Source organism: Canis aureus, chromosome 6 (genome assembly GCF_053574225.1).
Source record: "Canis aureus isolate CA01 chromosome 6, VMU_Caureus_v.1.0, whole genome shotgun sequence".
Lineage (NCBI taxonomy): Eukaryota > Metazoa > Chordata > Mammalia > Carnivora > Canidae > Canis > Canis aureus.
In genome coordinates, this window is record NC_135616.1 from 9880878 (window position 1) to 9896155 (window position 15278).

Genomic DNA, 15278 nt, shown 5'->3' on the forward strand with positions numbered 1-15278 from the left:
AGAGAGAGAGAGGCAGAGACATAGGCAGAGGGAGAATCAGGCTCCCCATAGGGAGCCTGATGCAGGACTCCATCGCAGGACCCTGGGATCATGACCTGAGCTGAAAGCAGATGCTCAACCACTGAGCCACCCAGGTACCCATATAAAGAAGCTCTTTCCTCCCATTTTAGAATCACGATGAGCTCATAGATTTTTAAAATTGTCATTAGATATATTAGAGCACATTTCATCTGTATAAGATAGATGTGCCAAATATTTTTTAGGTTCAGAAGATTAGAACTGTGCATTGTCCCTGCTGAGAACTATCCTGATTTAAAGACTGTAGCAAAAGATCTGGTATATTTTACATTCTTAAGGTTCGTAAATTGATGTAGTTTTTAAAGATAAATTTAAGCTTTGTTAGTAACATGTTAGGGTACTTGTAGTGCTGCAGACCTCTGTATTGATAGATTGATAGATGTTTGACTCAATTAGTTTTTAAAGATAAACCTCTATTCCCTATAATACCACCTAAGATATAAACTAATTCCTTTTATTTATAGCTATGTAAAGCACAAAGGCATGGCACTGACTAGTACTAGAGCACAGAGCTTTCCATTTGTTTATCCTAAACGTATAAAAAGATAAAAAGTGTTTATATACTGCAGGATTCTTCTTTGCAATACTTATTTGTTCTGGTCAGAAATAGGTAGGTTTTTGACCCAAAGGAAGAGATCTGTACCAAGTTTTTATTAGCTGAATTCTGTTTAGAATTGCTGCTGTAGAAAAATTCCCAGTTCTACTGATTTCCGCAGTCTAATGTTTTAGCATGAAACGTTATTGTTAAGTCAGTGATCTAACAAATCCCTGTCTCTTTGGAAATAAACTGTTTTTCCTGTCTCATTAATTTTAAGATGTTCTCTTAATTTAGCTTTTCTAAAATTCACTACAATATATTTAGTTAGGAAATTATTTTTTACTTATCCTTCTTTTTTTAAAAAAAATATTTTATTTATCCATTCATGAGAGATACAGAGAGAGAAAGGCAGAGGGAAAAGCAGGTTCCATGCAGGGAGCCCGATGTGGGACTCGATCCCAGGTCTCCAGGATCACACCCTGGCTGAAGGCGGCGCTAAACCGCTGGGCCACTGGGGCTGCCCTTTACTTATCATTCTATTTGAATATTGCTTCTCACTGATTCTCCATATTCTTTCTTCTGAATGCTTTTATTATGCGTGAGATCCTTTAAATTTATCCTCCTTATCCTTCACCCACTGCATTTGCCCACCTTTCACCTCTCTGGACAATATTTTGTGTAACTCTTTCCTATCTCCCTACTTACCATCTCTTTGTCTCTTCACCTGCATCTAATTGACTATATTTTCTTCATCTTAATTTCAATTTAGATCTTTTCAAATGTCTTTCTTTTTAGTACCTTGTTTTCTTAGTATTTTGCTTCCTTTGCCATAGAATTTCTGTTCTTTTTAATGTTTGTAATTATTTTTAAAATTATTTTTATATTCTTCCTTGAGCTTACTACATTCTTTCTTTAAATTCTTCGGTTATGTTTTCTAATCAAAGTGAGTAGTTTACTTAAGTGTTACATCACTTCAAAATTGTGAGTTCATCTTTAGATAGGCTGGCTTCTTGTGGGAATCCACACTGGTCAGAGTTATGGGAGTATTATTTCAGAGCAGTTTGCTTTTGCTTTGTCTGTGGTCTTAGGTGTATCACTATCTAGGGACTTGTATTGTGTGTTAGTTTCTTGGCTTAGATTTTATTAAACCAGAATTTGTACCTTAAATGCTTATAAGGTCCAGGTGAGACTCAGGAGAAACTTTTTTCCATAAAAACATGAAAAGAAAACAATACCTTTCTTATCATCTCTCTCTGAGGTGGGTGATGTTTTTCTGCCACCCTCTTATTGGGAGGATCATTACTTGAGGGTGTTTTCTTAATGTGGGTTCTCAATCTTTACACCTTGCCTTAGGCAGCCCAAGGTCTGTGATTTCTCCACACATGGCTACTCTCACCCAAATCCCTAGAATATGAAGGCTGAACTATACCCAGTCCCCTTCCCATCCCACTGAGCATCAACATTAACTGCTGTGATTTCTGTGTCCATTTTCATGTTCAGCATCTTGGTTATCTTTCTCAAGATTGTAGCTTTGTATATAACCGAATCTGTGTTATTTTTTACATAATTTCTAGGTATTTTAAGAAAGATGGCTTTTATGTTATCAAGTCAGACTTAATGTTACAACTGGAAGTCTAGTCCCATAGTTTCTAAATAATCTTCTCTTTAAAATATACATTAAGGGAGCACCTGGGTGGCTCAGTGCTTGAACATCTGCCTTTGGCTCAGGTTGTGATCCCTGGGTCCCAGGATGGAGTCCTACATTGGGCTCCCAACGGGGGGCCTGCTTCTCCCTCCCTATGTTTCTGCCTCTCTCTCTCTCTCTCTGTGTCTCTCATGAATAAATAAATAAAATCTTTAAAAATATACACACACACATTAAGATTATTTATAGTGGCATGATTATGCCATGTAACCTTGTTCAGGACAAAGAAGTGGAAGTGGAATTCCACTGACTGAGGCTTCCTTCACTTTCCTAATTAAAAAAAGGGGGTGGTGGTGGTGGTGAACTGTTTCTTCCTTCCTGGAAGTTTAAGCAATGCCTGGAGGTGGAGCACCCACCTTGGAGCCAGGAAATGAATGTAACATATTAAGACGGTAAAGCAGGAAGAAGACAGAAGAGTCTGGTTCCTTGACCAGGTGCCCCAGATCTGAACCCCAACATAGGAATTCGATGTTGCATGATAAAAGTGAACTACTTTTCTAGTTAAAGGTGTTTTGTTTTTTTTTTTTCAGACTCTGCTAACTGCAGTTGAATGCAATTCAGATTGATAATGTAAATGGTAGTTTCAAACAAATAAATTTGTAGATAAAAAGTATTCAGCTTTAAAGTTTTTGTATATAAATTGCAAAAGCAGAAACATGAGACTAGTTACTACATATAGCCACATTAACCATATTGCATGTTTAGGACTTGAAACGTCTCATGCTTCTGGCACTTGAACAAATACTCTTCTGTAAATACTGTGCTTTCTCATGTCCTCATTCCTCTTCTCCTGCTGTGCTCTCAAACTGTCCTCCATAATTTCTGTTTATCATATTATTTACAATTATTGCTTCGTGATGTGCCTTCCTTACAAGAGAATGACTTCCTTTAACATACGAGATATGCCTTAATCATTTTGCATCCCGAGCACTTAAAACAGTATCTGGTATTGCTATAGTTTTCATTGAAGTATAGTTCATGTATAAGATTCAACTAGTTTCAAGTGTACCACATAACGATTCAACCATTATATATATATTATGAAATGTTCACCATGATAAGTATAGTTACCTTCTGTCAACAAAGTTATTACAATATAATTGACTATATTCCCTATGCTGTACTCTTCATCCTCATGACTTATTTTACTGAAAATTTATACTTCTTAGTCCCCTTCACCTATTTCATTTAGCCCCTCCCTATCCCCTTTGGCCACTACCAGTTTCTCTCTGTATTTATGAGTCTGTTTCTGTTTGTTTATGTGTTTATATGTTTATTTTCTCGTTTTTTGTTTGTTTGTTTTTTAGATTCTAGATGTAAGGGAAATCATATGGTACTTGTCTTTCTTTCTTCTGACTTATTTTACTTAGCACGATAACTCCTAGATCCATCCATGTGGTCTCAAATGGCAGGATTTCATTCTTTTGTATAGGCTGAGTAGTATTCCATTATGTGCATATACTGCATCTTCTTTATTCATTCATTAATCAATGGACACTTAGGATGTTTCCAAACCTTGGCTATGGTAAATAATGTTGCAATAAACATAAAGATACATATATCTTTCTGGATTACTGTTTTCATTTTCTTTGGGTGAATAATTAGAACTGAAATTACTGAATTGTATGATGTTTCTATTTTTAGCTTTTTGAGCAACTTTTATACTGTCTTCCATAGTGGGTGTACCAATTTGCAAGCCTACCAACAGTGCACAAGTGTTCCTTTTCCTCCATATCCTCACCAACACTTGTTATTTCTTGTCTTTCTAATATTAGCCATTGTGACAGGTATAAGATAATGTCTTATTATGGTTTTAACTTACATTTTCCCAATGATTAGTTGTCTTGAGCATCTTTTCATGCGTCTGTTGGCCATCTGTATATCTTCAATACGTAACTGTCTATTGAAGTCTTCTGTACATTTTTAAATCAGGTTATTTAGACGTTTTTTGGTGTTGAGTTGTATAAGTTCTTGATATACTTTGGATATTAACCTCTTATCAAATGTATCATTTCCAAGTATCTTCTCCCATTCTGTGGGTTGCTTTTTGTGTTTCCTTCACTGTACAAAAGCTTTCTTAGTTTGATATAGTCCCAATTTTCTATTTTTTGCTCTACTTCCCTTGCCTAGTGAGACATATCCAGAGAAATATTGCTAAGGCAAATATCCAAGAGTACATGGTCTGTGTTGTGTTTTAGGAGTTTTATGGTTTCAAGTCTTAGATTTAGGTCCTTAGTCCATTTTATTTTATTTTTTATATTTTATTTATTTATTCATGAGAAACACACACACACACACACAGAGGCAGAGACGCAGGCAGAGGGAGAAGCAGGCTCCATGCAGGGAGCCTGACATGGAACTTGATCCCGGGTCTCCAGGATCATGCCCCAGGCTGAAGGCGGCACTAAACCACTGAGCCACAGGGCTGCCTTCTTTAGTCCATTTTAAATCTATTTTTGTGAATGAGATAAAAAAGTAATCCAATTTTATTCCTTTGCATGTAGCTGTCCAGTTTTGCCAGCATCATTTATTGAAGAGAATGTCTTGTCCCCATTGTACATTCTTTCCTCCTTTATCATTGATTAATGATATAAACGTGAGTTTATTTTTGGATCCTCTAATCAGTTTGACTGGTATCTATGTCTGCTTTTGTGGCAGTATCATATTCTTTTTATTACTATAGCTTTGTAGTATAGCTTGAAACCTGGGAGCATGATACCTCTAATTTTGTTTTTTTTTTTCTCAAGACTGCTTTGGATATTCAGAGTCTTAGGGGTTTCATACAACTTTTAGGAATTTTTTTTTTACAATCTAGTGAAAAGTACTATGGTATTTTGATAGACATTACATTGAATCTGTAGATTGCTTTGGATAGTATAGCTATGTTAATAATATTAATTCTTCCAGTCCATGAGAATGTTATATGTTTTCATTTAATTGTCTTGTCTTCAGTTTCTTTCATCAATGTCTTAGAGTTCTCAAAGTACAGGTCTTTCATATCCTTGGTTAAATTTATTTCTAGTTGTTTTATTCTTTGATACAACTGTAAATGGGATTTTCTAAAGATTTATTTATTTATGTATTTATTTTAGAGAGAGAGAGGGAGAGAATCATCAAGCAGATTCCCCACTGAGTGCAGAACACAACTTGGGGCCTGATCTGACAATCCATGAGATCATGACCTGAGCCAAAACCAAGAGCCAGTTGCTCAACCAACTGAGCCATGATGTGCCCCTGTAAATCAGATTTTTTAAAAATTTGTCTTTCTGGTATTTCATTATTACCACACAGAAACACAACAGATTTCTGTATATTGATTTTATATCCTACAGATTTACTGAAGTCACTTATTCTAATCATTTTTTGGTGAAGTTTTTAGGGTTTTCTATATAAGTATTATGTCATCTGTCAATAGTGACAGTTTGAATCCTTTTTTACTACTTTGCACGTTGTCATTTATTCTTGTCTAATTTCTATAGTTATAACTTCCAACACCATGTTGAATAAAAGTGGTGAGAATAGGCATCCTTGTCTTCTTCCTAATCTTAGAGGAAAAATTTTCAAATTTTCACCATTGAATGTAATATTAGCTGTGAGTTTATCATATATGGCCTTTATTATGCTGAGATATGTTCCTTCTATACTTTGTTGAAAGTTTTTATCATGAAAGATGTTAAGTGTTGTTTAATGGATCTATTGATATGATCATATGATTTTTATCCATCACTTTTTTAATGTGGTGTATTATGTTGATTGATTCCAAGGATAGTTCAATAACTACAAATCAATTTTCACTCGATCATTGTGAATAATTCTTTTAATGTTTTTTTGAATTGGTTGCTACTCTTTTGTGGAGGATTTTTACTTTCTGTTCAACAGGAATAATGGCATGCTGTTTCCTCTCTCTCTCTCTTTCTCTCTCTTTGTAGTGTCTTTGTCCGATTTTGTTATTAGGGTAATGCTGGCCTTGAGAATGAATTTGGAAACATTGCCTCCTCATGGATATTTTGGAATATTTTGAGAAAGGTAAGAATTAACTCTACTTTAAAAAATTTGGTAAAATTCACCTGTGAATCCTTCTGGTCCTGGGCTTTTATTTATTGGGAGTTTTTTTTTTTTTTTTTTTTTTTAATGACTGATTCAATTTCCCTACTAGCAATCAGCCTGTTCAGTTTTTTAGTTTCTTTCTGATTCAGTCTTGGAAGATTATATGTTTCTAGGAATTTATACGTTTTTTCAAGGTTACCCAATTTTTGAGGTATAATTTTTCATAGTAGTCTCTTACAGTCCTTTATATTTCAATGGCATCAGTTGTAACTTCTCTCCTTTAACTTCTGATTTTATTGATTTGAGTTCTCTGTTTTTGTTTTTGTTTTTATTAGTTTGGCTAAAGGTTTACCAATTTTATTTATTTTTCCAAAGAACTAGCTCTTCATTTCCATGACTGGGTTTTTTAATTATTTTCTTAGTCTCTGTTTCCTTTATTTCCACTCTGATTTTTATTCCTTTCTTGTACTAATTCTAGGATTTGTTTGATTTTCTTTTTCTAGTTTCTTTAGGTATAACGTTAGATCATTTATTTGAAATTTTCCTTGTTTCTTGAAGTTGAACTGAATGACTATAAACCTTCCTCTTATAATCTATTTTGCTAGATCCCAAAGACTAAACTATTGTATTTTCTTTTTATTTTTTTTAAGATTTTATTTATTTATTCATGAGAGACACACAGAGAGAGAGACAGAGAGAGAGAGAGAGGCAGAGACACAGGCAGAGACACAGGCAGAAGCAGAAGCAGGCTCCATGCAGAAAACCTGACATGGGACTTGATCCCAGGCCTCCAGGATCATGCCCTGGGCTGAAGGCAGTGCTAAACTGCTGGGCCACCGGGGCTGCCCCGAACTATTGTATTTTCATTTTTATTTGTCTCCAAGGTAATTTTTAAAATTTACTCTTTCATTTCTTCATTGACACACTGGTTGTTGAGTAGCGTGTTGTTTAGTCTCATGTTTGTGGTTTTTTCCAGCTTTTTCTTTCTTGCAATGATTTATAGTCTACTATTGTGGTTGAAATAGATGATAAATATGATTTCAATCTTCTTAAATTTATTGAGATCCTTTTGTGGCCTTACATGCTCTATCCTGGAGAATATTTCAGGTGCACTTGAAAAGAACGTGTATTCTGCTGTTCGCAGATGGAATGTTCTGTAAACACATGTTAAGTACATATGGTCTAATGTGTCTTTCAAAGCTGATCTTTCCTTATTGATTTTCTGTCTGAATGATCTATTCATTGATATCAGTGGGGTGTTGAAGCATAGTATTAATGTATTACTGTCAATTTCTTCCTTTTTGTCTCTTAATATTTGCTTTATGTATTTAGGTACTCCTATGTTTGTTGCATAGATATTTACAATTGTTATATTTTCTTGCTGGATTGATCCCTATATTATTATGTAGCATACTTCTTGGTCTCTTGCTAGTCTTTGTTTTAAGGTCTATTTTGTCTGATAAAGGTTTTGCTACCTCAGTTTTTTTGTTTTTGTTTTTGTTTTTGTTTTTTTTTTTTTTGCTTCTATTTGCACGAGTATGTTTTTCCATCCCTTTATTTTCAGTCTGTATGTGTCTTTAGGGCTGAAGTGAGTCTCCTGTGGGCAACACATAGATGAGTCTTGATTTTTTTAATCCATTCAGTCACCCATATGTTTTTTATTGGAGCATTTAGTCCATTTCCATTTGAAGTAATTTATTGGAGCATTTAGTTCATTTCAATATAAAGTAATTAGTAAGTAAAGTAATTACGTACTTATTGTCATTTCGTTAATTGTTTTCTGGTTGTTTTGCCATTCTCTGTTCCTTTCTTCTCTTGTTTGTTTCCTTTGTGATTTAAAGACTTTCTTTAGTGTTATGATTGGAATACCTTCTCTTTATTTTTTAAATTTATTATAGGTTTTTTATTTGATTGTCATGAAGTTTATATATAACATCCTATGTATATAGCAGTCTATGTTAAGTTAATAATCGCTTATGTTCAAAAACATTGTGAACTATAAAAGATTCAAACACTATATTTTTACTGTCTCCCTTCTGTGTTTTACATATATGGTGTCGTGTATCTTTTTATTTTGTGCAATTCTTAGCTAATTTTGGAGATATAATTTATTTTACTACCCTTTGTTTTTTAACCTTCATTCTAGTTTTGTAAGTGATTAAACTTCTACTTTTACTTTATATTTGCTTTTACCATAGAAATTTTTTCTTTTCATAATTTTTTTTACTTCTGTTTATGGTCTTGTCTTTTCCTTTAAAGAAGTCCCTTTAACATTTCTGCTAAGTTTGGTTTAATGGTGATAAACTCCTTTAACTTTTGTTTGTCTGGAAAACTCTGTTTCTACTTCAATTTAGAATCATATTTTTTGCCAAGTAAAGTATTCTCGGCTGTAGGGTTTGTTTTCTTTTTTTTTTCCTTTTAGCATTTTGACTATATCATGCCACTCTTCTGGCCTGCAAAGTTTCTGCTGAAAAATCAGCTAATAGTCTTGTGGGATTTCTCCTGTGCATAACTGTGCCTTATTTTCCTGCTTTTAAGATGATCTCTTTGGAGTGCCTGGGTGGCTTAGTCAGTTAAGCATCTGACTTCAGCTCAGGTTATGATCTGAGTCTTGGGGTTGCACTGTATCCAGACTTCAAGCTCAGTAGGAGTCTGCTTTCCTTCCTCCTCTGCCCTTTCCTCTGCTCATGTTCTCTCTCAAATAAATCTTTTTTTTAAGATTTTTTAAAAAGATTTTATTTATTTATTCATGAGAGACATAGAGAAGGAGAGAAAGAGGCAGAGACACAGGCAGAGGGAGAAGCAGACTCCATGCAGGGAGCCCAAAATGGGACTTGATCCCAGGTATCCAGGATCACACCCTGGGCCGTATGCGGCGCTAAACCGCCGAGCCACCTGGGCTGCCCAAATAAAACTTTTTTTAAAAAAGATTCTTTATCTTTAATTTTTATCATTTTAATTCTTATGTGTCTTTGTTTGGACCTCATAGGCTCATCTTGTTCAAGGTTTTCTTTGATTGCTGGACCGGCATTTCTGTTTCATTCTCTAGGTTAGGGAAATTTTCAGCTAGTATATCTTCAAAGGGTTTCTGCTCCTTTCTCTCTCTTTTGTCCTTCTGGGACCCTTACAATACAAATATTATTACACTTGCTGATATCACAGATGCCCCTTAACCTCTTCTCATTTTTTTAATTCTTTTTTTTTCCTTTTTGTTGTTCAGCTTACTTCCCATTAATCCTATATTTCAGATTGCTGATGCATTCTTCTACATCCTGTAATCTCTCCTTTTGTTTTCCTCTTGTGGATTTTCCATTTTAGTAATGGTATTCTTTAGCTGTAACTGGTTCTTTTTTATATTTTCTATTTCTTTGTTGAAGTTCTCACAAGTTCATCCACTCTTGCTCAAGTCCAATGAGTATTTTTATGACCATTACTTTGAACTCTTGACCAAGTATTTTGCTTAATTTCATTTTGTTTAACTCTTTTTCTGGGGTTTTGTTATTTTGTTTGGGTCATATTCCTCATTTTGTCTATCTGCTTGTTACTATTAAGTTGGCTAGTTACATCTCCTGGACTTGAAAGTAGTGGCCTTTTGTAGAAGGCATCTTCTGGTACCTGTAAGGCAATCCCTCCCTGTCACCAGAACCAAGTGCTCTAGGTATGTCCCCCTGTGTGGGCTGTGTGCACCCTCATATTGTGGCTGAGCTGCAACTGCTATGGGTATTCTGGTGTATGGGGCTGGCTCCTGTTACAGCTGACTGATAAGCCCAACTGTAGCTACTATGAGTACACTGGTCAGTGGTGCTAGCTGGCACCCTCTCCAAGGCAGAAGTCACTTTGGAGGGGCACCAGCCCCAGCTGGGGCTGCCTTCCAGATATGGTATAGAGATAGTTGCTCTGGGGAAATGCTGGTCTCAACTGAGGCTGCCTGCTGGAGGTAGCAGGGCAGAGCTGCTTTGGATGGGCATCTGCTGGGGCAGGTGAATTAGATAGGGCAGGTTCCTAGGAAATGCCTGAGGGGTGTGTGGAATTGGTACTAGCAAGGTGCATGGAGAGTCAGAACTGGTTCCCACAAGCATTTGGCTAGTTAGGCTAAAAGAAGGCAAGACACATCCTAAAATTAGTCAATAAATCTTTACCAAACCTCAGGCATTTTTCAAACTGCCACCTCCATGAGGAGTCTTAGACCAAGTGGTATAGTGTGTAGGCCATTGAAGAGCAGAGACTCAGCTTCCTATAGTCCTTCCACTCTCCCAGAGTTAAGCCCACTCGTATTCAAAGTTCCCAGATCTAGCCCTACTAATTTTCAAAGCCAGGTGTTATGAGAGCTTATTCTCCCAGTGCCTAATCCTCAGAGACAGGGGTACCCAGTGTGAGATTTGATCCCTTGCTCCTCAGGGAGGACCTCCACACTTGTAATATCTCTCCCACTTATGCATCACTGTATGCGAGGTGTTTGGTTTCCTACCCTGTTTCTTCCCTTCATGCCTTTCTTGATGGGTCTTCTCTTTTATGCCTCTAGCTGTGGAAGATCTGCTCAGCCAAACTCAGGTCATTATCAGAGTGAGTTACATTACATGTTATTTTCTCAGTTTGTCTTTGGGAGAATCTGAGCTCAGGATTTACCTACTCCACCATCTTCCTCTTCGGTATTAATTTCTTTTTTAATTTTTTAACTAATAAATATTGTAATAGGTCACTGATAACCTATTAAATGCTAGGTACTCTTCATGGTGCTGATAACATAGCAATGAGTAAAACAGATGCAAAATTTTGCCCCTGAGGAGTTTATGTAATTTATAAACATCTTGCTTAATTGACAATTTACACATTCTGAAATCTTTTCCACATTTGTGAATGTACAGAAGCACAATGAAACAATGTCAGAAATAAACTTAGGAAAGATAATATTTTTTCAAGATATGATTTGGTCCTCTTACTCACTTTTCATGTGGTATAATCTGTGTTAATGAACATTCTCCACTTTTAGCACATGTCGATGAATCCCAAAGCAATTATTTCCAGCATGGAGCTTTCTCTTGATATCCACAATCGTATCTTTAGGCTTCTTGTTGATAACTTTAGCTGGGTACCATAACAACACTTATAATTCAACATATCAAAAATGTAACTCATTTCTCTTCATCCCAAAACATATTTATTTTTTGATACCTTAAAAAATAACCTACCCATTCGTGCCATTAAAAATTGACCATGCCGTCCTTCTTCATAGGAAACCATGATTTCCTGGAACCATGACTTTCTGTCTGTGTGTTTTAGCACAGCACAGCAAACATGGCCTCTCAATCCCGGCTGCCATTCCAGCCACTTCACATGTACCCTTTGCTCTCACCATAAGTGAGTACATGATTATTAGCAATTGCACAAACATATTCTCTTTTCCTCTTTGCTTTTGTTCTTGTTCTCTTCCCGAAATGTTCTTCCCCTTCACACATGACTACTCCTACTCAAGGGTAACTTCCACATAAAAATCCTATACCTCACTATCCTAAAACCAGGCCCTTATAATGTCACCCTTCTGTGCTTTGTTATCCTCTGTGCTTACCTGTATTATAGCATAGAAAAATATTTTTAAATGCTTACATTTCCAAGTTTAAATCAGTTTAACAACAGCACACGATGGGATGGTCCGAAGTGAAAAGATAACAAAACAGGATAAATGAAAAACCTTTGAGCCCAAAAGTCACTTTCTTTGTTTTACAAAAACAATAGTAGACTTTAAGTTTTTACTAACCTTGTGAAACTAGCAAAAACTAAGAAATTCTATATTCCAGGAATACAAGTAACTTATGATAAAGAATAAAATTTCATCTTTAAAATTAATTAAATTAGGGGAAACTGACTGGCTCATTCAAGAAAATATGTGATGCTTGATTTCTGGGTCATGAGTGCAAGCCCCACATGTGGTATAGAGATTACATATATTGCATACATAATATACATACTTACTTGCATAAATGTAATTAAATTACTAAAGTTAAACCATTTTCTGGGTAATATTTATTTCTATATTTAGCATACTAAGTATAGTAATAAAAGTAGCAGATTGAATTGTATAAGTTTCATTTCATGATCCTGTAGTATTTGAAGTTACAGAAGCACCCAAAAACAGTTGGTCTCCATATGAAATCATATTTTAGGAAATCACATAATACTTTATCACAGAAATACAAATGCCTGCAATATCATAGAAAACAGGGACCAAAAAGGAAAATGGGCATGCTAAGACTATCATATTACATCCTGCCAAATTTAAGTTTTTAAAGTTATGAAGTAATTCAGTTTTGAAGTTAATTTAGCTTTGCTGTATAAAAAACCCTAAAAGTTCTCATTTCCCCCCTACAGTAATCACGAAATATGATTTATATTTTCTCTTCTCATATCTCAAGAAATACTCTAAATATTTAGGATATTGAGGGAAACTATAGAATCAAATATAAGCTCCTGAACTCCTCCTTGGTCCCCCCATTACAGTAGCTATGAAAATTGGCACAATCCTGATGCCTCTGTTTTAAGTTTTCCCTTACTTACTAACCTTAATTTATCCCTCCATGATATTAAAAAGTTCTAGTATATCTTAAACTCTCAGATTTTCTTGGCAATCCCAGTAACAGTTGATGCAGTGTGAAGTGCATGGAGCCTGGATGCTTCTTAGTTTGGCTTTTTCCAGAGATCTTAGAACTCCACCAATAATGGGTGGCCATAGAGTGAGCCAGAAAATGGAATTCAGTAATTCTAAGAGACTAGATCATCACTTCCAAGGATGTGGGCTTCTCTCCACATAGACTAGGAACACCAAAAAGATAGAAATTTTGTTGATGTTATGCATATCTGTATTATATATTTACATATTATGGTATAGATAGATTATATATGTGTGTAATATATATATATATATATATAATATCTATTCCATACTGATATCTATATGTATGTTTAAATCATAATATATTCTTATATGCAGCTCCTAGGAGCATATGTGCCTAAAAACCATATGTGAAATAAGTAGCCAGAAACATGTCCTATTTTAAATAAGATAGCCTGTGCAAAATGTGCTTCTTAGCAATAGTTAGCTTTTTATATATCATCTAGACAAGTTCAAGCTCTGATGAACTGGGTCTTCTTAGAAAGCCAGAAGAATGTAAATTCATAACAAAATCCTGCTTCATTCTCTCCACTAATTTTCCTGTGCTCCTCTCAGGGTTTCTTTGCAGTTTTAATTTTTAAGCAGGTTTAAGGGAGATGATAAGTTGTACCTGTTTACTATCTGCAGCCTGAAAAAGAAGATGCATAGAGAGTAAACAGCAGTGACATTTTCTTTAGTCCAAGGAAACTGTTCTTCTAAAAATCCATCTCTTTAATATCAATAGAAGCCTTTCTATAGTAGTAAATTCTTCTAAAATTATACAACTGCAAGTAATTTTTCCAATTTTTGCCACGCCACCTTATTTCGTTATCTTGTAAGGCTGAAGCATTTCCTTAGAAAGTTTGGAATACTATAGAAACATCCATTTCCTATGTTTCCAACCCTTGTAGAGATAATAATTGATGCTATTTCTCATCAGCATAGTGGGTGATACCCCAATTGTGACACCAACTCTCAATTAATGAGTTGGGTTATTCTTGTACCAGTTGTCAAAAGGAACATTGAGCTAGGCACATTATACCACTGGCTTCAGAGGAGGGTACAATTGGCTGCAGGGGAAAGAGAAACAAGAACCAATACCAAGGAAGCTTATGGATTTACTGATGCCATAAGTATATTTACTCATTTCTCTGTCAATAAGGAGTTCTACAAAAACAGATCAGCCTTGAGGGAGGACCAAGTGGATAGTGTAGCTGTGGATTTCTAGAAATTTTGTGAGATATTGTGATTCTCATTAATAACCAGGCATTGGTTGTTGCTGATATGTTTCATATTGTTTTAAATCATATAACTTTTTCAAGTGCCTGCCAACATATCTAGGATTTAAAAGCAAGTCATAGATTCCAGAAAGTTGAGAACCCCACTGCATTGCTAACTAAGTCCACTGCATTAATAAATAAAGCCATTTGAAAGGAAGCCTAATATTTTCTTCTGTATAACAGAAAACAGCTATCCCAAAATTAGGGGCTGTTATACGAAAGAGTTTAATGGTTTGGGTTGAATATACTTCATAACAATCTACCTGAAACTTACAGGTTTGAGGGAAGCTATGACATTTATTTTGCTTATGACAGCATTTATTTTGCTTATGAACTTGTAACTTTGGCAAACCTCATTAAGGACAGTGTATCTCTCCCACTTTGGTATCTACTGGGACCGTTCAAGGGTTAAGGCCTGGAATCCTCATTTACTCACACGTCTGGTTCTTGATACTGGCTGTAGGCTGAGCCTTACCTGGAAATGTCAGCCATACTACACACACACAGCATCTCCATCTAATCTGATTTCCCAAAGATATGGTATCAGTTCTAAGGGTGAGTGTCTAGATAGGAAGCCAGATGAAAGCTGTGTCACTTTCTAGGATTCAGCATTAAAAGCCACGCAATATCGTATCCACCACATTCTATTTGTCATAGTACTCATGTAAGCTCACCGGATTTTGAAAGAAATGGGAATGGATTCTACTTCTTGGTAAAGGATTGCCAAAGTTCTGAAGAGCACATCAGACCAAAACTGCTACTGTAACTATCTTAAGAAAATATAACATGCTACATACAGTCTTCCCTTTGATCATATAGTTCATATCCTTCCCACACATGTGAAATATATTTTAATGAATTTTTTTGTCCTACTTTTTCTGATGATTTGGTACCTATTTGCATTTTTATTAAATAGTGGAGTTTTCTTTTTTAAATTACACTTTTTGCTCTATGATTTTGAAATTATGTTTCCAAAGACTTATA

At 35.3% G+C, this 15278-nt stretch overlaps 1 long non-coding RNA gene across 3 annotated transcripts in view; it reads right to left on the reverse strand.

The window, feature by feature from the left end:
• LOC144315488 (uncharacterized) overlaps nt 1-15278 on the reverse strand; it is a 133865-nt gene that overhangs the window by 16498 nt on the left and 102089 nt on the right. For 2 of the 3 annotated variants that reach the window (XR_013381188.1, XR_013381185.1), the window contains exon 3: nt 11313-11453. This is a non-coding gene — a long non-coding RNA (uncharacterized LOC144315488). Of the gene's footprint in view, nt 1-11312; nt 11454-12924; nt 13065-15278 lie in introns of those variants that run through there. The other variant, XR_013381186.1, reaches the window with a different exon arrangement.